Consider the following 26564-nt stretch of genomic DNA (forward strand, 5'->3'; position numbering starts at 1 on the left):
TTATTTAGGTGAAAGCTCCAAAATGCTTGCCTAATATGTCTGTTTATCCAAAAGGAAGTAAAAAGGGAGAGCTAGAAAGATAGCATTGCATCACATTACATGGCAATGCAATGCACAGTTGCTGAAGTTGAACCAAAATGAGCTTGTAATCTGGCTTCTGCAACTTTGAACATGAAAAATCCAATGAGGAGAAGAAAAGCAAAGCCAAAGAGTCCATCCCAAAATCCGACAAACAAGCAAAATGAACAAAAAACATTGAATTCAATTCTTTCTGATTTTAGAAACTGCATTAAAGAAGGGGTGCACCGGTCCTGGAGATACTGCAATACCAGGTCAATGCGTGGAGTGGACAGAGCAAGCTCTTTTTCCATCTCCCTGTTCTAAAAATCCATTTAATATATGGTCCCCAGATAGGGGACGTATCAGATATTAAACTGATAAGAACAGATACTACACTTGATCTTAGCCAAAAGGCCGAGAAGCGATAACCAGAATTGGTTTCAAACTACGGAGCCACCCAAGGATCCTGAAAAGTCCATTTGTGGAGATGAGCTCCTGGACTCCCGTTAAGAAGACATGTTGTCAACCTCTAGATCCCTTACATGCCTGCACTTTTCGGCTTGCTGCTGCTGCAATCTACGCGTTTTAGATCTGCATAACTCCACCTCTTTAAACACAGCACCTTCACCCCCTGCTGTTCCCACCCGCCTCAACACCGTTGGAAGGGAGGAGAACCAATTAAGGCGGGGGGTGGGGTGGAACGAGCAGCTGTCTACCCTTAGCAGGAGGGCTCCTGATTACATACCTCTCCTGCTGCTGCTGCTGCTGGCTGTCCAGCAGCAGACTGAAGGTGGCTGCTGCTGTGCACAGGTATATAAAGGCTCAGAGCCTATTATGACACGCGCAGCCAGCGTTCCATTGCCACATTCCATCTACTGCAGGCAGGATACCTGGCTGGCTGAATGTCGCTGAGAAGCTCACAGAGACCGCCATAAGCAACAGTTTAACAGAATGCCACAGACTAATCAACCAAACTTTTTGGGTTGGGTTCTCTTTTATAGTCTGCAGGCATTAAATGAAAGAAGTCAGTGTTCCAGCAGAAGGAGACAACGTTTCAGAAAAGGCATTGTAGCAAACCAAAAAAGAAATTTTAAGCGCAGCAGAGTAACCAGCGCACATACCTGTTAGCTCAGGTGAGTTTAAAAGGCTGCTGTTGATAACAAGGGCATTTGCTAAATAGATGGTGTGTGTGCAACAATATACTGAAAGGTCAATTATATTGTGCAGCTTATCTCACCACCTGTAGTTATTTAGGTGAAAGCTCCAAAATGCTTGCCTAATATGTCTGTTTATCCAAAAGGAAGTAAAAAGGGAGAGCTAGAAAGATAGCATTGCATCACATTACATGGCAATGCAATGCACAGTTGCTGAAGTTGAACCAAAATGAGCTTGTAATCTGGCTTCTGCAACTTTGAACATGAAAAATCCAATGAGGAGAAGAAAAGCAAAGCCAAAGAGTCCATCCCAAAATCCGACAAACAAGCAAAATGAACAAAAAACATTGAATTCAATTCTTTCTGATTTTAGAAACTGCATTAAAGAAGGGGTGCACCGGTCCTGGAGATACTGCAATACCAGGTCAATGCGTGGAGTGGACAGAGCAAGCTCTTTTTCCATCTCCCTGTTCTAAAAATCCATTTAATATATGGTCCCCAGATAGGGGACGTATCAGATATTAAACTGATAAGAACAGATACTACACTTGATCTTAGCCAAAAGGCCGAGAAGCGATAACCAGAATTGGTTTCAAACTACGGAGCCACCCAAGGATCCTGAAAAGTCCATTTGTGGAGATGAGCTCCTGGACTCCCGTTAAGAAGACATGTTGTCAACCTCTAGATCCCTTACATGCCTGCACTTTTCGGCTTGCTGCTGCTGCAATCCACGCGTTTTAGATCTGCATAACTCCACCTCTTTAAACACAGCACCTTCACCCCCTGCTGTTCCCACCCGCCTCAACACCGTTGGAAGGGAGGAGAACCAATTAAGGCGGGGGGTGGGGTGGAACGAGCAGCTGTCTACCCTTAGCAGGAGGGCTCCTGATTACATACCTCTCCTGCTGCTGCTGCTGCTGGCTGTCCAGCAGCAGACTGAAGGTGGCTGCTGCTGTGCACAGGTATATAAAGGCTCAGAGCCTATTATGACACGCGCAGCCAGCGTTCCATTGCCACATTCCATCTACTGCAGGCAGGATACCTGGCTGGCTGAATGTCGCTGAGAAGCTCACAGAGACCGCCATAAGCAACAGTTTAACAGAATGCCACAGACTAATCAACCAAACTTTTTGGGTTGGGTTCTCTTTTATAGTCTGCAGGCATTAAATGAAAGAAGTCAGTGTTCCAGCAGAAGGAGACAACGTTTCAGAAAAGGCATTGTAGCAAACCAAAAAAGAAATTTTAAGCGCAGCAGAGTAACCAGCGCACATACCTGTTAGCTCAGGTGAGTTTAAAAGGCTGCTGTTGATAACAAGGGCATTTGCTAAATAGATGGTGTGTGTGCAACAATATACTGAAAGGTCAATTATATTGTGCAGCTTATCTCACCACCTGTAGTTATTTAGGTGAAAGCTCCAAAATGCTTGCCTAATATGTCTGTTTATCCAAAAGGAAGTAAAAAGGGAGAGCTAGAAAGATAGCATTGCATCACATTACATGGCAATGCAATGCACAGTTGCTGAAGTTGAACCAAAATGAGCTTGTAATCTGGCTTCTGCAACTTTGAACATGAAAAATCCAATGAGGAGAAGAAAAGCAAAGCCAAAGAGTCCATCCCAAAATCCGACAAACAAGCAAAATGAACAAAAAACATTGAATTCAATTCTTTCTGATTTTAGAAACTGCATTAAAGAAGGGGTGCACCGGTCCTGGAGATACTGCAATACCAGGTCAATGCGTGGAGTGGACAGAGCAAGCTCTTTTTCCATCTCCCTGTTCTAAAAATCCATTTAATATATGGTCCCCAGATAGGGGACGTATCAGATATTAAACTGATAAGAACAGATACTACACTTGATCTTAGCCAAAAGGCCGAGAAGCGATAACCAGAATTGGTTTCAAACTACGGAGCCACCCAAGGATCCTGAAAAGTCCATTTGTGGAGATGAGCTCCTGGACTCCCGTTAAGAAGACATGTTGTCAACCTCTAGATCCCTTACATGCCTGCACTTTTCGGCTTGCTGCTGCTGCAATCCACGCGTTTTAGATCTGCATAACTCCACCTCTTTAAACACAGCACCTTCACCCCCTGCTGTTCCCACCCGCCTCAACACCGTTGGAAGGGAGGAGAACCAATTAAGGCGGGGGGTGGGGTGGAACGAGCAGCTGTCTACCCTTAGCAGGAGGGCTCCTGATTACATACCTCTCCTGCTGCTGCTGCTGCTGGCTGTCCAGCAGCAGACTGAAGGTGGCTGCTGCTGTGCACAGGTATATAAAGGCTCAGAGCCTATTATGACACGCGCAGCCAGCGTTCCATTGCCACATTCCATCTACTGCAGGCAGGATACCTGGCTGGCTGAATGTCGCTGAGAAGCTCACAGAGACCGCCATAAGCAACAGTTTAACAGAATGCCACAGACTAATCAACCAAACTTTTTGGGTTGGGTTCTCTTTTATAGTCTGCAGGCATTAAATGAAAGAAGTCAGTGTTCCAGCAGAAGGAGACAACGTTTCAGAAAAGGCATTGTAGCAAACCAAAAAAGAAATTTTAAGCGCAGCAGAGTAACCAGCGCACATACCTGTTAGCTCAGGTGAGTTTAAAAGGCTGCTGTTGATAACAAGGGCATTTGCTAAATAGATGGTGTGTGTGCAACAATATACTGAAAGGTCAATTATATTGTGCAGCTTATCTCACCACCTGTAGTTATTTAGGTGAAAGCTCCAAAATGCTTGCCTAATATGTCTGTTTATCCAAAAGGAAGTAAAAAGGGAGAGCTAGAAAGATAGCATTGCATCACATTACATGGCAATGCAATGCACAGTTGCTGAAGTTGAACCAAAATGAGCTTGTAATCTGGCTTCTGCAACTTTGAACATGAAAAATCCAATGAGGAGAAGAAAAGCAAAGCCAAAGAGTCCATCCCAAAATCCGACAAACAAGCAAAATGAACAAAAAACATTGAATTCAATTCTTTCTGATTTTAGAAACTGCATTAAAGAAGGGGTGCACCGGTCCTGGAGATACTGCAATACCAGGTCAATGCGTGGAGTGGACAGAGCAAGCTCTTTTTCCATCTCCCTGTTCTAAAAATCCATTTAATATATGGTCCCCAGATAGGGGACGTATCAGATATTAAACTGATAAGAACAGATACTACACTTGATCTTAGCCAAAAGGCCGAGAAGCGATAACCAGAATTGGTTTCAAACTACGGAGCCACCCAAGGATCCTGAAAAGTCCATTTGTGGAGATGAGCTCCTGGACTCCCGTTAAGAAGACATGTTGTCAACCTCTAGATCCCTTACATGCCTGCACTTTTCGGCTTGCTGCTGCTGCAATCCACGCGTTTTAGATCTGCATAACTCCACCTCTTTAAACACAGCACCTTCACCCCCTGCTGTTCCCACCCGCCTCAACACCGTTGGAAGGGAGGAGAACCAATTAAGGCGGGGGGTGGGGTGGAAAGAGCAGCTGTCTACCCTTAGCAGGAGGGCTCCTGATTACATACCTCTCCTGCTGCTGCTGCTGCTGGCTGTCCAGCAGCAGACTGAAGGTGGCTGCTGCTGTGCACAGGTATATAAAGGCTCAGAGCCTATTATGACACGCGCAGCCAGCGTTCCATTGCCACATTCCATCTACTGCAGGCAGGATACCTGGCTGGCTGAATGTCGCTGAGAAGCTCACAGAGACCGCCATAAGCAACAGTTTAACAGAATGCCACAGACTAATCAACCAAACTTTTTGGGTTGGGTTCTCTTTTATAGTCTGCAGGCATTAAATGAAAGAAGTCAGTGTTCCAGCAGAAGGAGACAACGTTTCAGAAAAGGCATTGTAGCAAACCAAAAAAGAAATTTTAAGCGCAGCAGAGTAACCAGCGCACATACCTGTTAGCTCAGGTGAGTTTAAAAGGCTGCTGTTGATAACAAGGGCATTTGCTAAATAGATGGTGTGTGTGCAACAATATACTGAAAGGTCAATTATATTGTGCAGCTTATCTCACCACCTGTAGTTATTTAGGTGAAAGCTCCAAAATGCTTGCCTAATATGTCTGTTTATCCAAAAGGAAGTAAAAAGGGAGAGCTAGAAAGATAGCATTGCATCACATTACATGGCAATGCAATGCACAGTTGCTGAAGTTGAACCAAAATGAGCTTGTAATCTGGCTTCTGCAACTTTGAACATGAAAAATCCAATGAGGAGAAGAAAAGCAAAGCCAAAGAGTCCATCCCAAAATCCGACAAACAAGCAAAATGAACAAAAAACATTGAATTCAATTCTTTCTGATTTTAGAAACTGCATTAAAGAAGGGGTGCACCGGTCCTGGAGATACTGCAATACCAGGTCAATGCATGGAGTGGACAGAGCAAGCTCTTTTTCCATCTCCCTGTTCTAAAAATCCATTTAATATATGGTCCCCAGATAGGGGACGTATCAGATATTAAACTGATAAGAACAGATACTACACTTGATCTTAGCCAAAAGGCCGATAAGCGATAACCAGAATTGGTTTCAAACTACGGAGCCACCCAAGGATCCTGAAAAGTCCATTTGTGGAGATGAGCTCCTGGACTCCCGTTAAGAAGACATGTTGTCAACCTCTAGATCCCTTACATGCCTGCACTTTTCGGCTTGCTGCTGCTGCAATCCACGCGTTTTAGATCTGCATAACTCCACCTCTTTAAACACAGCACCTTCACCCCCTGCTGTTCCCACCCGCCTCAACACCGTTGGAAGGGAGGAGAACCAATTAAGGCGGGGGGTGGGGTGGAACGAGCAGCTGTCTACCCTTAGCAGGAGGGCTCCTGATTACATACCTCTCCTGCTGCTGCTGCTGCTGGCTGTCCAGCAGCAGACTGAAGGTGGCTGCTGCTGTGCACAGGTATATAAAGGCTCAGAGCCTATTATGACACGCGCAGCCAGCGTTCCATTGCCACATTCCATCTACTGCAGGCAGGATACCTGGCTGGCTGAATGTCGCTGAGAAGCTCACAGAGACCGCCATAAGCAACAGTTTAACAGAATGCCACAGACTAATCAACCAAACTTTTTGGGTTGGGTTCTCTTTTATAGTCTGCAGGCATTAAATGAAAGAAGTCAGTGTTCCAGCAGAAGGAGACAACGTTTCAGAAAAGGCATTGTAGCAAACCAAAAAAGAAATTTTAAGCGCAGCAGAGTAACCAGCGCACATACCTGTTAGCTCAGGTGAGTTTAAAAGGCTGCTGTTGATAACAAGGGCATTTGCTAAATAGATGGTGTGTGTGCAACAATATACTGAAAGGTCAATTATATTGTGCAGCTTATCTCACCACCTGTAGTTATTTAGGTGAAAGCTCCAAAATGCTTGCCTAATATGTCTGTTTATCCAAAAGGAAGTAAAAAGGGAGAGCTAGAAAGATAGCATTGCATCACATTACATGGCAATGCAATGCACAGTTGCTGAAGTTGAACCAAAATGAGCTTGTAATCTGGCTTCTGCAACTTTGAACATGAAAAATCCAATGAGGAGAAGAAAAGCAAAGCCAAAGAGTCCATCCCAAAATCCGACAAACAAGCAAAATGAACAAAAAACATTGAATTCAATTCTTTCTGATTTTAGAAACTGCATTAAAGAAGGGGTGCACCGGTCCTGGAGATACTGCAATACCAGGTCAGTGCGTGGAGTGGACAGAGCAAGCTCTTTTTCCATCTCCCTGTTCTAAAAATCCATTTAATATATGGTCCCCAGATAGGGGACGTATCAGATATTAAACTGATAAGAACAGATACTACTCTTGATCTTAGCCAAAAGGCCGAGAAGCGATAACCAGAATTGGTTTCAAACTACGGAGCCACCCAAGGATCCTGAAAAGTCCATTTGTGGAGATGAGCTCCTGGACTCCCGTTAAGAAGACATGTTGTCAACCTCTAGATCCCTTACATGCCTGCACTTTTCGGCTTGCTGCTGCTGCAATCCACGCGTTTTAGATCTGCATAACTCCACCTCTTTAAACACAGCACCTTCACCCCCTGCTGTTCCCACCCGCCTCAACACCGTTGGAAGGGAGGAGAACCAATTAAGGCGGGGGGTGGGGTGGAACGAGCAGCTGTCTACCCTTAGCAGGAGGGCTCCTGATTACATACCTCTCCTGCTGCTGCTGCTGCTGGCTGTCCAGCAGCAGACTGAAGGTGGCTGCTGCTGTGCACAGGTATATAAAGGCTCAGAGCCTATTATGACACGCGCAGCCAGCGTTCCATTGCCACATTCCATCTACTGCAGGCAGGATACCTGGCTGGCTGAATGTCGCTGAGAAGCTCACAGAGACCGCCATAAGCAACAGTTTAACAGAATGCCACAGACTAATCAACCAAACTTTTTGGGTTGGGTTCTCTTTTATAGTCTGCAGGCATTAAATGAAAGAAGTCAGTGTTCCAGCAGAAGGAGACAACGTTTCAGAAAAGATATTGTAGCAAACCAAAAAAGAAATTTTAAGCGCAGCAGAGTAACCAGCGCACATACCTGTTAGCTCAGGTGAGTTTAAAAGGCTGCTGTTGATAACAAGGGCATTTGCTAAATAGATGGTGTGTGTGCAACAATATACTGAAAGGTCAATTATATTGTGCAGCTTATCTCACCACCTGTAGTTATTTAGGTGAAAGCTCCAAAATGCTTGCCTAATATGTCTGTTTATCCAAAAGGAAGTAAAAAGGGAGAGCTAGAAAGATAGCATTGCATCACATTACATGGCAATGCAATGCACAGTTGCTGAAGTTGAACCAAAATGAGCTTGTAATCTGGCTTCTGCAACTTTGAACATGAAAAATCCAATGAGGAGAAGAAAAGCAAAGCCAAAGAGTCCATCCCAAAATCCGACAAACAAGCAAAATGAACAAAAAACATTGAATTCAATTCTTTCTGATTTTAGAAACTGCATTAAAGAAGGGGTGCACCGGTCCTGGAGATACTGCAATACCAGGTCAATGCGTGGAGTGGACAGAGCAAGCTCTTTTTCCATCTCCCTGTTCTAAAAATCCATTTAATATATGGTCCCCAGATAGGGGACGTATCAGATATTAAACTGATAAGAACAGATACTACACTTGATCTTAGCCAAAAGGCCGAGAAGCGATAACCAGAATTGGTTTCAAACTACGGAGCCACCCAAGGATCCTGAAAAGTCCATTTGTGGAGATGAGCTCCTGGACTCCCGTTAAGAAGACATGTTGTCAACCTCTAGATCCCTTACATGCCTGCACTTTTCGGCTTGCTGCTGCTGCAATCCACGCGTTTTAGATCTGCATAACTCCACCTCTTTAAACACAGCACCTTCACCCCCTGCTGTTCCCACCCGCCTCAACACCGTTGGAAGGGAGGAGAACCAATTAAGGCGGGGGGTGGGGTGGAACGAGCAGCTGTCTACCCTTAGCAGGAGGGCTCCTGATTACATACCTCTCCTGCTGCTGCTGCTGCTGGCTGTCCAGCAGCAGACTGAAGGTGGCTGCTGCTGTGCACAGGTATATAAAGGCTCAGAGCCTATTATGACACGCGCAGCCAGCGTTCCATTGCCACATTCCAACTACTGCAGGCAGGATACCTGGCTGGCTGAATGTCGCTGAGAAGCTCACAGAGACCGCCATAAGCAACAGTTTAACAGAATGCCACAGACTAATCAACCAAACTTTTTGGGTTGGGTTCTCTTTTATAGTCTGCAGGCATTAAATGAAAGAAGTCAGTGTTCCAGCAGAAGGAGACAACGTTTCAGAAAAGGCATTGTAGCAAACCAAAAAAGAAATTTTAAGCGCAGCAGAGTAACCAGCGCACATACCTGTTAGCTCAGGTGAGTTTAAAAGGCTGCTGTTGATAACAAGGGCATTTGCTAAATAGATGGTGTGTGTGCAACAATATACTGAAAGGTCAATTATATTGTGCAGCTTATCTCACCACCTGTAGTTATTTAGGTGAAAGCTCCAAAATGCTTGCCTAATATGTCTGTTTATCCAAAAGGAAGTAAAAAGGGAGAGCTAGAAAGATAGCATTGCATCACATTACATGGCAATGCAATGCACAGTTGCTGAAGTTGAACCAAAATGAGCTTGTAATCTGGCTTCTGCAACTTTGAACATGAAAAATCCAATGAGGAGAAGAAAAGCAAAGCCAAAGAGTCCATCCCAAAATCTGACAAACAAGCAAAATGAACAAAAAACAATGAATTCAATTCTTTCTGATTTTAGAAACTGCATTAAAAAAGGGGTGCACCGGTCCTGGAGATACTGCAATACCAGGTCAATGCGTGGAGTGGACAGAGCAAGCTCTTTTTCCATCTCCCTGTTCTAAAAATCCATTTAATATATGGTCCCCAGATAGGGGACGTATCAGATATTAAACTGATAAGAACAGATACTACACTTGATCTTAGCCAAAAGGCCGAGAAGCGATAACCAGAATTGGTTTCAAACTACGGAGCCACCCAAGGATCCTGAAAAGTCCATTTGTGGAGATGAGCTCCTGGACTCCCGTTAAGAAGACATGTTGTCAACCTCTAGATCCCTTACATGCCTGCACTTTTCGGCTTGCTGCTGCTGCAATCCACGCGTTTTAGATCTGCATAACTCCACCTCTTTAAACACAGCACCTTCACCCCCTGCTGTTCCCACCCGCCTCAACACCGTTGGAAGGGAGGAGAACCAATTAAGGCGGGGGGTGGGGTGGAACGAGCAGCTGTCTACCCTTAGCAGGAGGGCTCCTGATTACATACCTCTCCTGCTGCTGCTGCTGCTGGCTGTCCAGCAGCAGACTGAAGGTGGCTGCTGCTGTGCACAGGTATATAAAGGCTCAGAGCCTATTATGACACGCGCAGCCAGCGTTCCATTGCCACATTCCATCTACTGCAGGCAGGATACCTGGCTGGCTGAATGTCGCTGAGAAGCTCACAGAGACCGCCATAAGCAACAGTTTAACAGAATGCCACAGACTAATCAACCAAACTTTTTGGGTTGGGTTCTCTTTTATAGTCTGCAGGCATTAAATGAAAGAAGTCAGTGTTCCAGCAGAAGGAGACAACGTTTCAGAAAAGGCATTGTAGCAAACCAAAAAAGAAATTTTAAGCGCAGCAGAGTAACCAGCGCACATACCTGTTAGCTCAGGTGAGTTTAAAAGGCTGCTGTTGATAACAAGGGCATTTGCTAAATAGATGGTGTGTGTGCAACAATATACTGAAAGGTCAATTATATTGTGCAGCTTATCTCACCACCTGTAGTTATTTAGGTGAAAGCTCCAAAATGCTTGCCTAATATGTCTGTTTATCCAAAAGGAAGTAAAAAGGGAGAGCTAGAAAGATAGCATTGCATCACATTACATGGCAATGCAATGCACAGTTGCTGAAGTTGAACCAAAATGAGCTTGTAATCTGGCTTCTGCAACTTTGAACATGAAAAATCCAATGAGGAGAAGAAAAGCAAAGCCAAAGAGTCCATCCCAAAATCCGACAAACAAGCAAAATGAACAAAAAACATTGAATTCAATTCTTTCTGATTTTAGAAACTGCATTAAAGAAGGGGTGCACCGGTCCTGGAGATACTGCAATACCAGGTCAATGCGTGGAGTGGACAGAGCAAGCTCTTTTTCCATCTCCCTGTTCTAAAAATCCATTTAATATATGGTCCCCAGATAGGGGACGTATCAGATATTAAACTGATAAGAACAGATACTACACTTGATCTTAGCCAAAAGGCCGAGAAGCGATAACCAGAATTGGTTTCAAACTACGGAGCCACCCAAGGATCCTGAAAAGTCCATTTGTGGAGATGAGCTCCTGGACTCCCGTTAAGAAGACATGTTGTCAACCTCTAGATCCCTTACATGCCTGCACTTTTCGGCTTGCTGCTGCTGCAATCCACGCGTTTTAGATCTGCATAACTCCACCTCTTTAAACACAGCACCTTCACCCCCTGCTGTTCCCACCCGCCTCAACACCGTTGGAAGGGAGGAGAACCAATTAAGGCGGGGGGTGGGGTGGAACGAGCAGCTGTCTACCCTTAGCAGGAGGGCTCCTGATTACATACCTCTCCTGCTGCTGCTGCTGCTGGCTGTCCAGCAGCAGACTGAAGGTGGCTGCTGCTGTGCACAGGTATATAAAGGCTCAGAGCCTATTATGACACGCGCAGCCAGCGTTCCATTGCCACATTCCATCTACTGCAGGCAGGATACCTGGCTGGCTGAATGTCGCTGAGAAGCTCACAGAGACCGCCATAAGCAACAGTTTAACAGAATGCCACAGACTAATCAACCAAACTTTTTGGGTTGGGTTCTCTTTTATAGTCTGCAGGCATTAAATGAAAGAAGTCAGTGTTCCAGCAGAAGGAGACAACGTTTCAGAAAGGGCATTGTAGCAAACCAAAAAAGAAATTTTAAGCGCAGCAGAGTAACCAGCGCACATACCTGTTAGCTCAGGTGAGTTTAAAAGGCTGCTGTTGATAACAAGGGCATTTGCTAAATAGATGGTGTGTGTGCAACAATATACTGAAAGGTCAATTATATTGTGCAGCTTATCTCACCACCTGTAGTTATTTAGGTGAAAGCTCCAAAATGCTTGCCTAATATGTCTGTTTATCCAAAAGGAAGTAAAAAGGGAGAGCTAGAAAGATAGCATTGCATCACATTACATGGCAATGCAATGCACAGTTGCTGAAGTTGAACCAAAATGAGCTTGTAATCTGGCTTCTGCAACTTTGAACATGAAAAATCCAATGAGGAGAAGAAAAGCAAAGCCAAAGAGTCCATCCCAAAATCCGACAAACAAGCAAAATGAACAAAAAACATTGAATTCAATTCTTTCTGATTTTAGAAACTGCATTAAAGAAGGGGTGCACCGGTCCTGGAGATACTGCAATACCAGGTCAATGCGTGGAGTGGACAGAGCAAGCTCTTTTTCCATCTCCCTGTTCTAAAAATCCATTTAATATATGGTCCCCAGATAGGGGACGTATCAGATATTAAACTGATAAGAACAGATACTACACTTGATCTTAGCCAAAAGGCCGAGAAGCGATAACCAGAATTGGTTTCAAACTACGGAGCCACCCAAGGATCCTGAAAAGTCCATTTGTGGAGATGAGCTCCTGGACTCCCGTTAAGAAGACATGTTGTCAACCTCTAGATCCCTTACATGCCTGCACTTTTCGGCTTGCTGCTGCTGCAATCCACGCGTTTTAGATCTGCATAACTCCACCTCTTTAAACACAGCACCTTCACCCCCTGCTGTTCCCACCCGCCTCAACACCGTTGGAAGGGAGGAGAACCAATTAAGGCGGGGGGTGGGGTGGAACGAGCAGCTGTCTACCCTTAGCAGGAGGGCTCCTGATTACATACCTCTCCTGCTGCTGCTGCTGCTGGCTGTCCAGCAGCAGACTGAAGGTGGCTGCTGCTGTGCACAGGTATATAAAGGCTCAGAGCCTATTATGACACGCGCAGCCAGCGTTCCATTGCCACATTCCATCTACTGCAGGCAGGATACCTGGCTGGCTGAATGTCGCTGAGAAGCTCACAGAGACCGCCATAAGCAACAGTTTAACAGAATGCCACAGACTAATCAACCAAACTTTTTGGGTTGGGTTCTCTTTTATAGTCTGCAGGCATTAAATGAAAGAAGTCAGTGTTCCAGCAGAAGGAGACAACGTTTCAGAAAAGGCATTGTAGCAAACCAAAAAAGAAATTTTAAGCGCAGCAGAGTAACCAGCGCACATACCTGTTAGCTCAGGTGAGTTTAAAAGGCTGCTGTTGATAACAAGGGCATTTGCTAAATAGATGGTGTGTGTGCAACAATATACTGAAAGGTCAATTATATTGTGCAGCTTATCTCACCACCTGTAGTTATTTAGGTGAAAGCTCCAAAATGCTTGCCTAATATGTCTGTTTATCCAAAAGGAAGTAAAAAGGGAGAGCTAGAAAGATAGCATTGCATCACATTACATGGCAATGCAATGCACAGTTGCTGAAGTTGAACCAAAATGAGCTTGTAATCTGGCTTCTGCAACTTTGAACATGAAAAATCCAATGAGGAGAAGAAAAGCAAAGCCAAAGAGTCCATCCCAAAATCCGACAAACAAGCAAAATGAACAAAAAACATTGAATTCAATTCTTTCTGATTTTAGAAACTGCATTAAAGAAGGGGTGCACCGGTCCTGGAGATACTGCAATACCAGGTCAATGCGTGGAGTGGACAGAGCAAGCTCTTTTTCCATCTCCCTGTTCTAAAAATCCATTTAATATATGGTCCCCAGATAGGGGACATATCAGATATTAAACTGATAAGAACAGATACTACACTTGATCTTAGCCAAAAGGCCGAGAAGCGATAACCAGAATTGGTTTCAAACTACGGAGCCACCCAAGGATCCTGAAAAGTCCATTTGTGGAGATGAGCTCCTGGACTCCCGTTAAGAAGACATGTTGTCAACCTCTAGATCCCTTACATGCCTGCACTTTTCGGCTTGCTGCTGCTGCAATCCACGCGTTTTAGATCTGCATAACTCCACCTCTTTAAACACAGCACCTTCACCCCCTGCTGTTCCCACCCGCCTCAACACCGTTGGAAGGGAGGAGAACCAATTAAGGCGGGGGGTGGGGTGGAACGAGCAGCTGTCTACCCTTAGCAGGAGGGCTCCTGATTACATACCTCTCCTGCTGCTGCTGCTGCTGGCTGTCCAGCAGCAGACTGAAGGTGGCTGCTGCTGTGCACAGGTATATAAAGGCTCAGAGCCTATTATGACACGCGCAGCCAGCGTTCCATTGCCACATTCCATCTACTGCAGGCAGAATACCTGGCTGGCTGAATGTCGCTGAGAAGCTCACAGAGACCGCCATAAGCAACAGTTTAACAGAATGCCACAGACTAATCAACCAAACTTTTTGGGTTGGGTTCTCTTTTATAGTCTGCAGGCATTAAATGAAAGAAGTCAGTGTTCCAGCAGAAGGAGACAACGTTTCAGAAAAGGCATTGTAGCAAACCAAAAAAGAAATTTTAAGCGCAGCAGAGTAACCAGCGCACATACCTGTTAGCTCAGGTGAGTTTAAAAGGCTGCTGTTGATAACAAGGGCATTTGCTAAATAGATGGTGTGTGTGCAACAATATACTGAAAGGTCAATTATATTGTGCAGCTTATCTCACCACCTGTAGTTATTTAGGTGAAAGCTCCAAAATGCTTGCCTAATATGTCTGTTTATCCAAAAGGAAGTAAAAAGGGAGAGCTAGAAAGATAGCATTGCATCACATTACATGGCAATGCAATGCACAGTTGCTGAAGTTGAACCAAAATGAGCATGTAATCTGGCTTCTGCAACTTTGAACATGAAAAATCCAATGAGGAGAAGAAAAGCAAAGCCAAAGAGTCCATCCCAAAATCCGACAAACAAGCAAAATGAACAAAAAACATTGAATTCAATTCTTTCTGATTTTAGAAACTGCATTAAAGAAGGGGTGCACCGGTCCTGGAGATACTGCAATACCAGGTCAATGCGTGGAGTGGACAGAGCAAGCTCTTTTTCCATCTCCCTGTTCTAAAAATCCATTTAATATATGGTCCCCAGATAGGGGACGTATCAGATATTAAACTGATAAGAACAGATACTACACTTGATCTTAGCCAAAAGGCCGAGAAGCGATAACCAGAATTGGTTTCAAACTACGGAGCCACCCAAGGATCCTGAAAAGTCCATTTGTGGAGATGAGCTCCTGGACTCCCGTTAAGAAGACATGTTGTCAACCTCTAGATCCCTTACATGCCTGCACTTTTCGGCTTGCTGCTGCTGCAATCCACGCGTTTTAGATCTGCATAACTCCACCTCTTTAAACACAGCACCTTCACCCCCTGCTGTTCCCACCCGCCTCAACACCGTTGGAAGGGAGGAGAACCAATTAAGGCGGGGGGTGGGGTGGAACGAGCAGCTGTCTACCCTTAGCAGGAGGGCTCCTGATTTCATACCTCTCCTGCTGCTGCTGCTGCTGGCTGTCCAGCAGCAGACTGAAGGTGGCTGCTGCTGTGCACAGGTATATAAAGGCTCAGAGCCTATTATGACACGCGCAGCCAGCGTTCCATTGCCACATTCCATCTACTGCAGGCAGAATACCTGGCTGGCTGAATGTCGCTGAGAAGCTCACAGAGACCGCCATAAGCAACAGTTTAACAGAATGCCACAGACTAATCAACCAAACTTTTTGGGTTGGGTTCTCTTTTATAGTCTGCAGGCATTAAATGAAAGAAGTCAGTGTTCCAGCAGAAGGAGACAACGTTTCAGAAAAGGCATTGTAGCAAACCAAAAAAGAAATTTTAAGCGCAGCAGAGTAACCAGCGCACATACCTGTTAGCTCAGGTGAGTTTAAAAGGCTGCTGTTGATAACAAGGGCATTTGCTAAATAGATGGTGTGTGTGCAACAATATACTGAAAGGTCAATTATATTGTGCAGCTTATCTCACCACCTGTAGTTATTTAGGTGAAAGCTCCAAAATGCTTGCCTAATATGTCTGTTTATCCAAAAGGAAGTAAAAAGGGAGAGCTAGAAAGATAGCATTGCATCACATTACATGGCAATGCAATGCACAGTTGCTGAAGTTGAACCAAAATGAGCTTGTAATCTGGCTTCTGCAACTTTGAACATGAAAAATCCAATGAGGAGAAGAAAAGCAAAGCCAAAGAGTCCATCCCAAAATCCGACAAACAAGCAAAATGAACAAAAAACATTGAATTCAATTCTTTCTGATTTTAGAAACTGCATTAAAGAAGGGGTGCACCGGTCCTGGAGATACTGCAATACCAGGTCAATGCGTGGAGTGGACAGAGCAAGCTCTTTTTCCATCTCCCTGTTCTAAAAATCCATTTAATATATGGTCCCCAGATAGGGGACGTATCAGATATTAAACTGATAAGAACAGATACTACACTTGATCTTAGCCAAAAGGCCGAGAAGCGATAACCAGAATTGGTTTCAAACTACGGAGCCACCCAAGGATCCTGAAAAGTCCATTTGTGGAGATGAGCTCCTGGACTCCCGTTAAGAAGACATGTTGTCAACCTCTAGATCCCTTACATGCCTGCACTTTTCGGCTTGCTGCTGCTGCAATCCACGCGTTTTAGATCTGCATAACTCCACCTCTTTAAACACAGCACCTTCACCCCCTGCTGTTCCCACCCGCCTCAACACCGTTGGAAGGGAGGAGAACCAATTAAGGCGGGGGGTGGGGTGGAACGAGCAGCTGTCTACCCTTAGCAGGAGGGCTCCTGATTACATACCTCTCCTGCTGCTGCTGCTGCTGGCTGTCCAGCAGCAGACTGAAGGTGGCTGCTGCTGTGCACAGGTATATAAAGGCTCAGAGCCTATTATGACACGCGCAGCCAGCGTTCCATTGCCACATTCCATCTACTGCAGGCAGGATACCTGGCTGGCTGAATGTCGCTGAGAAGCTCACAGAGACCGCCATAAGCAACAGTTTAACAGAATGCCACAGACTAATCAACCAAACTTTTTGGGTTGGGTTCTCTTTTATAGTCTGCAGGCATTAAATGAAAGAAGTCAGTGTTCCAGCAGAAGGAGACAACGTTTCAGAAAAGGCATTGTAGCAAACCAAAAAAGAAATTTTAAGCGCAGCAGAGTAACCAGCGCACATACCTGTTAGCTCAGGTGAGTTTAAAAGGCTGCTGTTGATAACAAGGGCATTTGCTAAATAGATGGTGTGTGTGCAACAATATACTGAAAGGTCAATTATATTGTGCAGCTTATCTCACCACCTGTAGTTATTTAGGTGAAAGCTCCAAAATGCTTGCCTAATATGTCTGTTTATCCAAAAGGAAGTAAAAAGGGAGAGCTAGAAAGATAGCATTGCATCACATTACATGGCAATGCAATGCACAGTTGCTGAAGTTGAACCAAAATGAGCTTGTAATCTGGCTTCTGCAACTTTGAACATGAAAAATCCAATGAGGAGAAGAAAAGCAAAGCCAAAGAGTCCATCCCAAAATCCGACAAACAAGCAAAATGAACAAAAAACATTGAATTCAATTCTTTCTGATTTTAGAAACTGCATTAAAGAAGGGGTGCACCGGTCCTGGAGATACTGCAATACCAGGTCAATGCGTGGAGTGGACAGAGCAAGCTCTTTTTCCATCTCCCTGTTCTAAAAATCCATTTAATATATGGTCCCCAGATAGGGGACGTATCAGATATTAAACTGATAAGAACAGATACTACACTTGATCTTAGCCAAAAGGCCGAGAAGCGATAACCAGAATTGGTTTCAAACTACGGAGCCACCCAAGGATCCTGAAAAGTCCATTTGTGGAGATGAGCTCCTGGACTCCCGTTAAGAAGACATGTTGTCAACCTCTAGATCCCTTACATGCCTGCACTTTTCGGCTTGCTGCTGCTGCAATCCACGCGTTTTAGATCTGCATAACTCCACCTCTTTAAACACAGCACCTTCACCCCCTGCTGTTCCCACCCGCCTCAACACCGTTGGAAGGGAGGAGAACCAATTAATGCGGGGGGTGGGGTGGAACGAGCAGCTGTCTACCCTTAGCAGGAGGGCTCCTGATTACATACCTCTCCTGCTGCTGCTGCTGCTGCTGGCTGTCCAGCAGCAGACTGAAGGTGGCTGCTGCTGTGCACAGGTATATAAAGGCTCAGAGCCTATTATGACACGCGCAGCCAGCGTTCCATTGCCACATTCCATCTACTGCAGGCAGGATACCTGGCTGGCTGAATGTCGCTGAGAAGCTCACAGAGACCGCCATAAGCAACAGTTTAACAGAATGCCACAGACTAATCAACCAAACTTTTTGGGTTGGGTTCTCTTTTATAGTCTGCAGGCATTAAATGAAAGAAGTCAGTGTTCCAGCAGAAGGAGACAACGTTTCAGAAAAGGCATTGTAGCAAACCAAAAAAGAAATTTTAAGCGCAGCAGAGTAACCAGCGCACATACCTGTTAGCTCAGGTGAGTTTAAAAGGCTGCTGTTGATAACAAGGGCATTTGCTAAATAGATGGTGTGTGTGCAACAATATACTGAAAGGTCAATTATATTGTGCAGCTTATCTCACCACCTGTAGTTATTTAGGTGAAAGCTCCAAAATGCTTGCCTAATATGTCTGTTTATCCAAAAGGAAGTAAAAAGGGAGAGCTAGAAAGATAGCATTGCATCACATTACATGGCAATGCAATGCACAGTTGCTGAAGTTGAACCAAAATGAGCTTGTAATCTGGCTTCTGCAACTTTGAACATGAAAAATCCAATGAGGAGAAGAAAAGCAAAGCCAAAGAGTCCATCCCAAAATCCGACAAACAAGCAAAATGAACAAAAAACATTGAATTCAATTCTTTCTGATTTTAGAAACTGCATTAAAGAAGGGGTGCACCGGTCCTGGAGATACTGCAATACCAGGTCAATGCGTGGAGTGGACAGAGCAAGCTCTTTTTCCATCTCCCTGTTCTAAAAATCCATTTAATATATGGTCCCCAGATAGGGGACGTATCAGATATTAAACTGATAAGAACAGATTTTTTTTTTTTTTTTTTTTTCTTTTTCATAACACTCAGATTACAAGTACCATCTCGATTCCATACTTCTGAAAACGGTGATGGACCAAATCCATCATCGTGTCATTTTAAAACAAAAAAACATTATTTAATGCATATACAAAAAAAACAAAACAACAACCAGTATTTCCTCTCAGACACATAATATATAGAGGAAGGAAACAAAACACATTACTGCATTCCTCCCTTCAACGCATAATATGTTAGATACTCCAACAGTCCTTTCTCTTGCGAGAAAGATTCAAAGTTTGTATTCACATAATCTATCCATGTCCTTCCCACCTTATAGGTTTCAAAAAACCTCTCTTTATTTGCCTTCACACTTGCGATTACCTTTAAAAAAAAAGCTTCAAAACACACACCACTTCCCTTCATTTCCGCAATTCCTTTTTTAACTTTGTCCATTTCTTTATCAGCTTCCTCCTCTTCTGTTTGCCTCTGAACCTCTACCGTCTTCTTTTTTTCTTTCTTTTCCGCCTTTGCACTTTCCATCTTCTCCTTATTACTCTTTCTCTTTGGGCATTCCTTAAACCTATGCCCAATTTCCATACACAGGTTACACTTATTCCTTTCTACTGGACATGATTTAGAAACATGTCCTTCCGCTTTACACTTCCAACACTTTTCTGCAGTACAGTCTTCACGTTTATGACCATATACCTCACAAATTGAACAAAAGGAATCCATCCCATTAAAGAATAAATTCCCACTTACTTTACCAAGCTTAAACCTTTGAGGCGGGTAGGAAAAACTCCTATCCTTGTTCATGTTAAATTCCACAAAAAATTTCCACTTTCCCGTCCATACTCCGAATTCATTTATTACTTTACCTTTTGATACTACAGACTTGGCAAAACCACTCAAAAACGTGACAATGTCCTCTTCTGGAACCAGTGGTGAAAACATCTTCACTGTCACCATCTTTTCACTACTAAATACGTGACGTTGAAACCGAATTCCAACAAACTTCTCATGTCTCAATTCATCAAAAGAATCCATATAGTTCTCCAAAATCTTCCTAGACTCAAAAAACACGTCATAGACACCCTTTTGGGGATAATCCATAACTGCCACGATGTCTTCTTTTTTCACCTTTGCGACACCCAAGATGATCTCCTTCATAATAAACCGAAAGTCCTTAACCTTCTGACAGTCTCTCCGGACAAAAATCCGGAAAGCGGTCTCCACACGTGCATGTTCTGGAACCTCCAACTTCGGCCACAACTCCGCCTCTGTTGCCATGATTCTCCAACAGAATGAGCGTAATCTCCACTCCAACACACAGAAGGAGCGAGTATGATCGCTTCCCGTTGTCTGGGGACTAAGCCGACACGCCTATAGCAGCAAGGGGGTGAAGTCCCCACAATTAAGTAAGGACGTTCCCCCAAGGCCGTCGAGCCAGGTACCCCAGACACCTCCAACCAAAACCAAGGCAGCAATCGCTAAATCACTGCACTTGATCTTAGCCAAAAGGCCGAGAAGCGATAACCAGAATTGGTTTCAAACTACGGAGCCACCCAAGGATCCTGAAAAGTCCATTTGTGGAGATGAGCTCCTGGACTCCCGTTAAGAAGACATGTTGTCAACCTCTAGATCCCTTACATGCCTGCACTTTTCGGCTTGCTGCTGCTGCAATCCACGCGTTTTAGATCTGCATAACTCCACCTCTTTAAACACAGCACCTTCACCCCCTGCTGTTCCCACCCGCCTCAACACCGTTGGAAGGGAGGAGAACCAATTAAGGCGGGGGGTGGGGTGGAACGAGCAGCTGTCTACCCTTAGCAGGAGGGCTCCTGATTACATACCTCTCCTGCTGCTGCTGCTGCTGGCTGTCCAGCAGCAGACTGAAGGTGGCTGCTGCTGTGCACAGGTATATAAAGGCTCAGAGCCTATTATGACACGCGCAGCCAGCGTTCCATTGCCACATTCCATCTACTGCAGGCAGGATACCTGGCTGGCTGAATGTCGCTGAGAAGCTCACAGAGACCGCCATAAGCAACAGTTTAACAGAATGCCACAGACTAATCAACCAAACTTTTTGGGTTGGGTTCTCTTTTATAGTCTGCAGGCATTAAATGAAAGAAGTCAGTGTTCCAGCAGAAGGAGACAACGTTTCAGAAAAGGCATTGTAGCAAACCAAAAAAGAAATTTTAAGCGCAGCAGAGTAACCAGCGCACATACCTGTTAGCTCAGGTGAGTTTAAAAGGCTGCTGTTGATAACAAGGGCATTTGCTAAATAGATGGTGTGTGTGCAACAATATACTGAAAGGTCAATTATATTGTGCAGCTTATCTCACCACCTGTAGTTATTTAGGTGAAAGCTCCAAAATGCTTGCCTAATATGTCTGTTTATCCAAAAGGAAGTAAAAAGGGAGAGTTAGAAAGATAGCATTGCATCACATTACATGGCAATGCAATGCACAGTTGCTGAAGTTGAACCAAAATGAGCTTGTAATCTGGCTTCTGCAACTTTGAACATGAAAAATCCAATGAGGAGAAGAAAAGCAAAGCCAAAGAGTCCATCCCAAAATCCGACAAACAAGCAAAATGAACAAAAAACATTGAATTCAATTCTTTCTGATTTTAGAAACTGCATTAAAGAAGGGGTGCACCGGTCCTGGAGATACTGCAATACCAGGTCAATGCGTGGAGTGGACAGAGCAAGCTCTTTTTCCATCTCCCTGTTCTAAAAATCCATTTAATATATGGTCCCCAGATAGGGGACGTATCAGATATTAAACTGATAAGAACAGATACTACACTTGATCTTAGCCAAAAGGCCGAGAAGCGATAACCAGAATTGGTTTCAAACTACGGAGCCACCCAAGGATCCTGAAAAGTCCATTTGTGGAGATGAGCTCCTGGACTCCCGTTAAGAAGACATGTTGTCAACCTCTAGATCCCTTACATGCCTGCACTTTTCGGCTTGCTGCTGCTGCAATCCACGCGTTTTAGATCTGCATAACTCCACCTCTTTAAACACAGCACCTTCACCCCCTGCTGTTCCCACCCGCCTCAACACCGTTGGAAGGGAGGAGAACCAATTAAGGCGGGGGGTGGGGTGGAACGAGCAGCTGTCTACCCTTAGCAGGAGGGCTCCTGATTACATACCTCTCCTGCTGCTGCTGCTGCTGGCTGTCCAGCAGCAGACTGAAGGTGGCTGCTGCTGTGCACAGGTACATAAAGGCTCAGAGCCTATTATGACACGCGCAGCCAGCGTTCCATTGCCACATTCCATCTACTGCAGGCAGGATACCTGGCTGGCTGAATGTCGCTGAGAAGCTCACAGAGACCGCCATAAGCAACAGTTTAACAGAATGCCACAGACTAATCAACCAAACTTTTTGGGTTGGGTTCTCTTTTATAGTCTGCAGGCATTAAATGAAAGAAGTCAGTGTTCCAGCAGAAGGAGACAACGTTTCAGAAAAGGCATTGTAGCAAACCAAAAAAGAAATTTTAAGCGCAGCAGAGTAACCAGCGCACATACCTGTTAGCTCAGGTGAGTTTAAAAGGCTGCTGTTGATAACAAGGGCATTTGCTAAATAGATGGTGTGTGTGCAACAATATACTGAAAGGTCAATTATATTGTGCAGCTTATCTCACCACCTGTAGTTATTTAGGTGAAAGCTCCAAAATGCTTGCCTAATATGTCTGTTTATCCAAAAGGAAGTAAAAAGGGAGAGTTAGAAAGATAGCATTGCATCACATTACATGGCAATGCAATGCACAGTTGCTGAAGTTGAACCAAAATGAGCTTGTAATCTGGCTTCTGCAACTTTGAACATGAAAAATCCAATGAGGAGAAGAAAAGCAAAGCCAAAGAGTCCATCCCAAAATCCGACAAACAAGCAAAATGAACAAAAAACATTGAATTCAATTCTTTCTGATTTTAGAAACTGCATTAAAGAAGGGGTGCACCGGTCCTGGAGATACTGCAATACCAGGTCAATGCGTGGAGTGGACAGAGCAAGCTCTTTTTCCATCTCCCTGTTCTAAAAATCCATTTAATATATGGTCCCCAGATAGGGGACGTATCAGATATTAAACTGATAAGAACAGATACTACACTTGATCTTAGCCAAAAGGCCGAGAAGCGATAACCAGAATTGGTTTCAAACTACGGAGCCACCCAAGGATCCTGAAAAGTCCATTTGTGGAGATGAGCTCCTGGACTCCCGTTAAGAAGACATGTTGTCAACCTCTAGATCCCTTACATGCCTGCACTTTTCGGCTTGCTGCTGCTGCAATCCACGCGTTTTAGATCTGCATAACTCCACCTCTTTAAACACAGCACCTTCACCCCCTGCTGTTCCCACCCACCTCAACACCGTTGGAAGGGAGGAGAACCAATTAAGGCGGGGGGTGGGGTGGAACGAGCAGCTGTCTACCCTTAGCAGGAGGGCTCCTGATTACATACCTCTCCTGCTGCTGCTGCTGCTGGCTGTCCAGCAGCAGACTGAAGGTGGCTGCTGCTGTGCACAGGTACATAAAGGCTCAGAGCCTATTATGACACGCGCAGCCAGCGTTCCATTGCCACATTCCATCTACTGCAGGCAGGATACCTGGCTGGCTGAATGTCGCTGAGAAGCTCACAGAGACCGCCATAAGCAACAGTTTAACAGAATGCCACAGACTAATCAACCAAACTTTTTGGGTTGGGTTCTCTTTTATAGTCTGCAGGCATTAAATGAAAGAAGTCAGTGTTCCAGCAGAAGGAGACAACGTTTCAGAAAAGGCATTGTAGCAAACCAAAAAAGAAATTTTAAGCGCAGCAGAGTAACCAGCGCACATACCTGTTAGCTCAGGTGAGTTTAAAAGGCTGCTGTTGATAACAAGGGCATTTGCTAAATAGATGGTGTGTGTGCAACAATATACTGAAAGGTCAATTATATTGTGCAGCTTATCTCACCACCTGTAGTTATTTAGGTGAAAGCTCCAAAATGCTTGCCTAATATGTCTGTTTATCCAAAAGGAAGTAAAAATGGAGAGCTAGAAAGATAGCATTGCATCACATTACATGGCAATGCAATGCACAGTTGCTGAAGTTGAACCAAAATGAGCTTGTAATCTGGCTTCTGCAACTTTGAACATGAAAAATCCAATGAGGAGAAGAAAAGCAAAGCCAAAGAGTCCATCCCAAAATCCGACAAACAAGCAAAATGAACAAAAAACATTGAATTCAATTCTTTCTGATTTTAGAAACTGCATTAAAGAAGGGGTGCACCGGTCCTGGAGATACTGCAATACCAGGTCAATGCGTGGAGTGGACAGAGCAAGCTCTTTTTCCATCTCCCTGTTCTAAAAATCCATTTAATATATGGTCCCCAGATAGGGGACGTATCAGATATTAAACTGATAAGAACAGATACTACACTTGATCTTAGCCAAAAGGCCGAGAAGCGATAACCAGAATTGGTTTCAAACTACGGAGCCACCCAAGGATCCTGAAAAGTCCATTTGTGGAGATGAGCTCCTGGACTCCCGTTAAGAAGACATGTTGTCAACCTCTAGATCCCTTACATGCCTGCACTTTTCGGCTTGCTGCTGCTGCAATCCACGCGTTTTAGATCTGCATAACTCCACCTCTTTAAACACAGCACCTTCACCCCCTGCTGTTCCCACCCGCCTCAACACCGTTGGAAGGGAGGAGAACCAATTAAGGCGGGGGGTGGGGTGGAACGAGCAGCTGTCTACCCTTAGCAGGAGGGCTCCTGATTACATACCTCTCCTGCTGCTGCTGCTGCTGGCTGTCCAGCAGCAGACTGAAGGTGGCTGCTGCTGTGCACAGGTATATAAAGGCTCAGAGCCTATTATGACACGCGCAGCCAGCGTTCCATTGCCACATTCCATCTACTGCAGGCAGGATACCTGGCTGGCTGAATGTCGCTGAGAAGCTCACAGAGACCGCCATAAGCAACAGTTTAACAGAATGCCACAGACTAATCAACCAAACTTTTTGGGTTGGGTTCTCTTTTATAGTCTGCAGGCATTAAATGAAAGAAGTCAGTGTTCCAGCAGAAGGAGACAACGTTTCAGAAAAGGCATTGTAGCAAACCAAAAAAGAAATTTTAAGCGCAGCAGAGTAACCAGCGCACATACCTGTTAGCTCAGGTGAGTTTAAAAGGCTGCTGTTGATAACAAGGGCATTTGCTAAATAGATGGTGTGTGTGCAACAATATACTGAAAGGTCAATTATATTGTGCAGCTTATCTCACCACCTGTAGTTATTTAGGTGAAAGCTCCAAAATGCTTGCCTAATATGTCTGTTTATCCAAAAGGAAGTAAAAAGGGAGAGCTAGAAAGATAGCATTGCATCACATTACATGGCAATGCAATGCACAGTTGCTGAAGTTGAACCAAAATGAGCTTGTAATCTGGCTTCTGCAACTTTGAACATGAAAAATCCAATGAGGAGAAGAAAAGCAAAGCCAAAGAGTCCATCCCAAAATCCGACAAACAAGCAAAATGAACAAAAAACATTGAATTCAATTCTTTCTGATTTTAGAAACTGCATTAAAGAAGGGGTGCACCGGTCCTGGAGATACTGCAATACCAGGTCAATGCGTGGAGTGGACAGAGCAAGCTCTTTTTCCATCTCCCTGTTCTAAAAATCCATTTAATATATGGTCCCCAGATAGGGGACGTATCAGATATTAAACTGATAAGAACAGATACTACACTTGATCTTAGCCAAAAGGCCGAGAAGCGATAACCAGAATTGGTTTCAAACTACGGAGCCACCCAAGGATCCTGAAAAGTCCATTTGTGGAGATGAGCTCCTGGACTCCCGTTAAGAAGACATGTTGTCAACCTCTAGATCCCTTACATGCCTGCACTTTTCGGCTTGCTGCTGCTGCAATCCACGCGTTTTAGATCTGCATAACTCCACCTCTTTAAACACAGCACCTTCACCCCCTGCTGTTCCCACCCGCCTCAACACCGTTGGAAGGGAGGAGAACCAATTAAGGCGGGGGGTGGGGTGGAACGAGCAGCTGTCTACCCTTAGCAGGAGGGCTTCTGATTACATACCTCTCCTGCTGCTGCTGCTGCTGGCTGTCCAGCAGCAGACTGAAGGTGGCTGCTGCTGTGCACAGGTATATAAAGGCTCAGAGCCTATTATGACACGCGCAGCCAGCGTTCCATTGCCACATTCCATCTACTGCAGGCAGGATACCTGGCTGGCTGAATGTCGCTGAGAAGCTCACAGAGACCGCCATAAGCAACAGTTTAACAGAATGCCACAGACTAATTAACCAAACTTTTTGGGTTGGGTTCTCTTTTATAGTCTGCAGGCATTAAATGAAAGAAGTCAGTGTTCCAGCAGAAGGAGACAACGTTTCAGAAAAGGCATTGTAGCAAACCAAAAAAGAAATTTTAAGCGCAGCAGAGTAACCAGCGCACATACCTGTTAGCTCAGGTGAGTTTAAAAGGCTGCTGTTGATAACAAGGGCATTTGCTAAATAGATGGTGTGTGTGCAACAATATACTGAAAGGTCAATTATATTGTGCAGCTTATCTCACCACCTGTAGTTATTTAGGTGAAAGCTCCAAAATGCTTGCCTAATATGTCTGTTTATCCAAAAGGAAGTAAAAAGGGAGAGCTAGAAAGATAGCATTGCATCACATTACATGGCAATGCAATGCACAGTTGCTGAAGTTGAACCAAAATGAGCTTGTAATCTGGCTTCTGCAACTTTGAACATGAAAAATCCAATGAGGAGAAGAAAAGCAAAGCCAAAGAGTCCATCCCAAAATCCGACAAACAAGCAAAATGAACAAAAAACATTGAA

General features: G+C 44.5%; 19 non-coding genes across 19 annotated transcripts; all 19 read right to left on the reverse strand.

The window, feature by feature from the left end:
• Positions 1 to 295: 295 nt before the first annotated feature.
• Positions 296 to 486, reverse strand: LOC141275326 (U2 spliceosomal RNA). The gene has a single exon (XR_012323572.1). It is a non-coding gene; the product is annotated as a U2 spliceosomal RNA (small nuclear RNA).
• Positions 487 to 1601: 1115 nt separating this feature from the next.
• Positions 1602 to 1792, reverse strand: LOC141275327 (U2 spliceosomal RNA). The gene has a single exon (XR_012323573.1). It is a non-coding gene; the product is annotated as a U2 spliceosomal RNA (small nuclear RNA).
• Positions 1793 to 2907: 1115 nt separating this feature from the next.
• Positions 2908 to 3098, reverse strand: LOC141275328 (U2 spliceosomal RNA). The gene has a single exon (XR_012323574.1). It is a non-coding gene; the product is annotated as a U2 spliceosomal RNA (small nuclear RNA).
• Positions 3099 to 4213: 1115 nt separating this feature from the next.
• On the reverse strand, positions 4214 to 4404 carry LOC141275329 (U2 spliceosomal RNA). Its single transcript, XR_012323575.1, has one exon. It is a non-coding gene; the product is annotated as a U2 spliceosomal RNA (small nuclear RNA).
• A 1115-nt stretch (positions 4405 to 5519) lies between these two features.
• Positions 5520 to 5710, reverse strand: LOC141150108 (U2 spliceosomal RNA). Its single transcript, XR_012246378.1, has one exon. It is a non-coding gene; the product is annotated as a U2 spliceosomal RNA (small nuclear RNA).
• A 1115-nt stretch (positions 5711 to 6825) lies between these two features.
• On the reverse strand, positions 6826 to 7016 carry LOC141149819 (U2 spliceosomal RNA). Its single transcript, XR_012246103.1, has one exon. It is a non-coding gene; the product is annotated as a U2 spliceosomal RNA (small nuclear RNA).
• Positions 7017 to 8131: 1115 nt separating this feature from the next.
• LOC141275330 (U2 spliceosomal RNA) lies at positions 8132 to 8322 on the reverse strand. Its single transcript, XR_012323576.1, has one exon. It is a non-coding gene; the product is annotated as a U2 spliceosomal RNA (small nuclear RNA).
• A 1115-nt stretch (positions 8323 to 9437) lies between these two features.
• On the reverse strand, positions 9438 to 9628 carry LOC141275331 (U2 spliceosomal RNA). Its single transcript, XR_012323577.1, has one exon. It is a non-coding gene; the product is annotated as a U2 spliceosomal RNA (small nuclear RNA).
• A 1115-nt stretch (positions 9629 to 10743) lies between these two features.
• Positions 10744 to 10934, reverse strand: LOC141275332 (U2 spliceosomal RNA). The gene has a single exon (XR_012323578.1). It is a non-coding gene; the product is annotated as a U2 spliceosomal RNA (small nuclear RNA).
• A 1115-nt stretch (positions 10935 to 12049) lies between these two features.
• Positions 12050 to 12240, reverse strand: LOC141275334 (U2 spliceosomal RNA). The gene has a single exon (XR_012323580.1). It is a non-coding gene; the product is annotated as a U2 spliceosomal RNA (small nuclear RNA).
• Positions 12241 to 13355: 1115 nt separating this feature from the next.
• LOC141274213 (U2 spliceosomal RNA) lies at positions 13356 to 13546 on the reverse strand. Its single transcript, XR_012322500.1, has one exon. It is a non-coding gene; the product is annotated as a U2 spliceosomal RNA (small nuclear RNA).
• A 1115-nt stretch (positions 13547 to 14661) lies between these two features.
• Positions 14662 to 14852, reverse strand: LOC141275335 (U2 spliceosomal RNA). Its single transcript, XR_012323581.1, has one exon. It is a non-coding gene; the product is annotated as a U2 spliceosomal RNA (small nuclear RNA).
• A 1115-nt stretch (positions 14853 to 15967) lies between these two features.
• LOC141275336 (U2 spliceosomal RNA) lies at positions 15968 to 16158 on the reverse strand. The gene has a single exon (XR_012323582.1). It is a non-coding gene; the product is annotated as a U2 spliceosomal RNA (small nuclear RNA).
• Positions 16159 to 17273: 1115 nt separating this feature from the next.
• Positions 17274 to 17464, reverse strand: LOC141275337 (U2 spliceosomal RNA). The gene has a single exon (XR_012323583.1). It is a non-coding gene; the product is annotated as a U2 spliceosomal RNA (small nuclear RNA).
• Positions 17465 to 18582: 1118 nt separating this feature from the next.
• Positions 18583 to 18776, reverse strand: LOC141150753 (U2 spliceosomal RNA). The gene has a single exon (XR_012246874.1). It is a non-coding gene; the product is annotated as a U2 spliceosomal RNA (small nuclear RNA).
• A 2599-nt stretch (positions 18777 to 21375) lies between these two features.
• On the reverse strand, positions 21376 to 21566 carry LOC141275338 (U2 spliceosomal RNA). The gene has a single exon (XR_012323584.1). It is a non-coding gene; the product is annotated as a U2 spliceosomal RNA (small nuclear RNA).
• A 1115-nt stretch (positions 21567 to 22681) lies between these two features.
• On the reverse strand, positions 22682 to 22872 carry LOC141275339 (U2 spliceosomal RNA). The gene has a single exon (XR_012323585.1). It is a non-coding gene; the product is annotated as a U2 spliceosomal RNA (small nuclear RNA).
• Positions 22873 to 23987: 1115 nt separating this feature from the next.
• LOC141275340 (U2 spliceosomal RNA) lies at positions 23988 to 24178 on the reverse strand. Its single transcript, XR_012323586.1, has one exon. It is a non-coding gene; the product is annotated as a U2 spliceosomal RNA (small nuclear RNA).
• Positions 24179 to 25293: 1115 nt separating this feature from the next.
• LOC141275341 (U2 spliceosomal RNA) lies at positions 25294 to 25484 on the reverse strand. Its single transcript, XR_012323587.1, has one exon. It is a non-coding gene; the product is annotated as a U2 spliceosomal RNA (small nuclear RNA).
• Between the last annotated feature and the right edge of the window lie 1080 nt (positions 25485 to 26564).

Source organism: Phyllobates terribilis, unplaced genomic scaffold (assembly GCF_046119375.1).
Source record: "Phyllobates terribilis strain yellow unplaced genomic scaffold, ASM4611937v1 Scaffold_5__5_contigs__length_657084704, whole genome shotgun sequence".
NCBI classification, from domain to species: Eukaryota; Metazoa; Chordata; class Amphibia; order Anura; family Dendrobatidae; genus Phyllobates; species Phyllobates terribilis.